This window comes from Pristiophorus japonicus, chromosome 25, assembly GCF_044704955.1.
Source record: "Pristiophorus japonicus isolate sPriJap1 chromosome 25, sPriJap1.hap1, whole genome shotgun sequence".
In the NCBI taxonomy this organism is placed as follows: Eukaryota; Metazoa; Chordata; class Chondrichthyes; family Pristiophoridae; genus Pristiophorus; species Pristiophorus japonicus.
In genome coordinates this window covers 13148828-13151987 of record NC_092001.1, presented here as the reverse complement: position 1 = coordinate 13151987, position 3160 = coordinate 13148828, and the positions used below count along the sequence as shown (strand labels likewise).

Here is a 3160-nt window from a genome sequence, read left to right as displayed (position 1 = left end):
CAAGTCCCTGAGATACCTGATTCTTTGCACCGAACTCCTTCGCAAAGAGTTGCGGTTCGTGTGGGGTGATTTGGGCACATCTTTCCCCACACTACAGCACTTCAAACATAACTCAACGGCTGTAAAGCGCTTTGGGGCGTCATGAGTTCCTGAAAGGTGTTGCAGAAATGCAAGTCCTTCTTTGCAAAAGTTCGATGCAATTTTAAAATTCAGAGCTAAACTGAGGGCTCGTCCGAGATTTGAACCCGGGACCTCTCGCAAATTTCAAGTAACAACCCCAAAGCGAAAACCATACCCCTAGGCCAACGAGCCAACTAATTGACAAATGTGGAGCTCAGGTGTAACCATTATTGAAGCATTTTTAGCGTGTTGCTATTCTTGATCGGAGGAGCACATGGGACTGAATCAGTGACTTTGCTTTTTCGACCTGTCTTCTGAAGCACTGCACGGTCCCACTCCGACAGTCAATGTACTGTTTGGACGTTAGTGTATCCAGGCTGCGGGTGGCCAACAGGCACCTGGCTGCAATGAGCGATCAAATCCAGCGTTAGCCAGAAGCCCGGAGTGCTCAGTCGGTAAAACCTGAGAAACTTAATGACAGGGGCGTGGGTTTGAGCCCCATGTTGGGCGATTGCATTTATTTTAATTTAATATTGCTTTCATCGAGAATCATCATTAATGAAACCACAATCTTTTTTTGGACAATTAAAGAAATGCTAACTGAAGGAATTCCATAATTGAATCATTTCTTCTGTGCTCTGCAAGTGAACTTTCAGATACTTATCCAACTCCCGTCTGAAAGATAAGATTGAGACTTCCTCCACCGCCCTTTCAAGCCGTGCATTCCAGATCCTAACCACTCGCTGCTAAATGGCCATCTCCTGTTCCTATGTGTAAAGTCTGGGAAACACGAGATCAATTCCTGCCACACTCACAGCCTTCCTAAAATTTGCACCATCATTCTCTTCTCGTAAAACCAGCTCCTGAAGTATCGGCCAGCTGTGTAGGTTAACGCTCTAGTTATATTCCTGAGATTATTTGAATCACAGCGTTTCTGTAGTGTAGCGGTTATTACGTTCGCCTCACACGCGAAAGGTCCCCGGTTCGAGCCCGGGCAGAAACATTATTTTGGAGGCTATTTTTGGCGTGCAATAAATTGAACAAAAGTCGCCCCAGGTTCCTTGTCGCATGAGCACTGAACATTTTAAATCAGTCTCCCAAATGCAGAGTTGTAAAGTCAGATGAGGGCGAAAACGTCATCAATGATTTAAAATCCTCGAATGATTAAAGTTCAGTTATTGAAGTTTCCACTGACCCTCAGTAACAATTCTACAAAACAACGCTGTCGGTTAATGAATGGGGAATAAAACAAATAATCTTCACCAACCCCCTTCCCCCGACACACAGTTTAATTCATTGCATGTCATTATTTTAAAGATTTTGAATGAAAGAGTTACTTTCTGAATCCGGGCTCCCTCTGTGAGCGCCGCACCACTAAACGAGCAGGAAACACATTAAAGAGTTTACCACTCTTGCTGACATTTTTTAGCTTTTTTCTTGTGTTTTTTCAGCTCTTCGTCCTTTTCAGCTCCTGACTGCGGATATTGCTGTGATTAAACCTGAACACTATGCAATGTCTCACAGCCCCTGCCTCGGTTAATACCTGCAGATCTAAGCCGCATTTCAAACGCACAAACAACTCATTAGTTATTCGCTCTTCCCAGTTCCAGATCTCAGAGGGTTATTGTTCATCCCTGGGATGCAAGCTACCTCGGACCCGGGCCAAAGCTCTCCGTATACCGAGCACAGGCTGAGGAAAACCCCGGGGGGAGGATATTCTGGTGTGGGGGGCTACAGGACCCTCGGACCTTTTAATAATCTCTCACAGCTCATCAGAAAGCAGCCGAAATGTGCCTTCCCCAGCCAGGAGGCTACACTTGTTTATTTATAAAAAGAGAAGCAACTATCCTCATTCAGCAGATATAAGGCAAGATATCATCAAAAGAGGTTTTTGGACATTTTAAGTGAGGTGTTTAATGCTTCAGTCCTTTTTGTGTTTAATACCCACCCCTTCTCTGGCTGTGCCTGCACTGAGCTTACCTCGAGGTAAGGTTGTTCTGAACTTACAAAAGTGGGCACTTACTCCAGCTAAAGTTAGTTTGTAGTAAGTTTTCACTGCCGAAACTTGCAAAACAGGCCTGAGTGGCTGGACACAACCCCTTTTGGAAAAAAATACCTTACCTGAAGCCAACCTCGATTAATTCAGTAGAACTGGAACAAAGTAATATCCGAGAATTGCAATTTCTAACATTCTCCAAACAAAACTACTTGCTCCAAAAAACTAGGAGCAACTCCACCCGAAACTTGGGCCCTCAGTGTGGGACAGAAGTTGCTTAAGGTGAGCGAACACATTCCGGATCAGCACAGAGGGAGCTCACTGGTCAGCTCCCCTCTGTTGGGGCTGTTGTACCAGAAGTTTCTGTAAGGCAATAAACGGCAACACCTCGGCGCGAATTCAACGGTGGGCACTCATGCTGACGTCCTACGACGATACCATCAGGCACAGACCAGGTACAGACAACTGGGCCGACGCGCTCAGCATGGTTCCCCCGCCGACCACGGTAGCGTCTGACGAACAGGACAGTGAGATAGTCTTGGCAATCAATGCCTTTGAGTCCACAGGTTCGCCCATAACAGCTCACCAAATCAGAGCCTGGACGGCCAGCGACCCCACGTTATCCTTAGTAAAAAGATGTGTCCTAACCGGTGACTGGGCAGAGGCTCGTGATGCCTGCCCCGAGGAATTAAAACCCTTTCACAGGAGCATGCATGAGCTATCACTACAAGCAGACTGCCTGATGTGGGGCAGCCGAGTAGTCATGCCTCTGCGAGGCAGAGAGCCATTTGTCCCGGAGCTCCACCGCGAGCACCCGGGGATCGTTCTCATGAAGGCCAGAGCCAGATCCCACGTCTGGTGGCCTGGTATTGACGCGGACTTGGAGCTCTGCGTCCGAAGATGCACTATTTGTGCCCAACTCAGCAATGCCCCCAGGGAGGCTCCACTGAGCTCCTGGCCCTGGCTTTCCAAACTGTGGTCGCGGGTGCACGTCGACTATGCGGGCCCATTCATGGGCAAAATGTTCCTCGTAGTTGTAGATGC

The 3160-nt window shown here is 47.6% G+C and overlaps 2 non-coding genes across 2 annotated transcripts; one reads left to right on the top strand and one right to left on the bottom strand.

Moving 5' to 3' along the window:
• Window positions 1-224: 224 nt before the first annotated feature.
• trnap-ugg (transfer RNA proline (anticodon UGG)) lies at window positions 225-312 on the bottom strand. Its single transcript is given in 2 exon segments — window positions 225-260; window positions 277-312. It is a non-coding gene; the product is annotated as a tRNA-Pro (tRNA).
• A 738-nt stretch (window positions 313-1050) lies between these two features.
• On the top strand, window positions 1051-1123 carry trnav-cac (transfer RNA valine (anticodon CAC)). The gene has a single exon. It is a non-coding gene; the product is annotated as a tRNA-Val (tRNA).
• Window positions 1124-3160: the final 2037 nt, after the last annotated feature.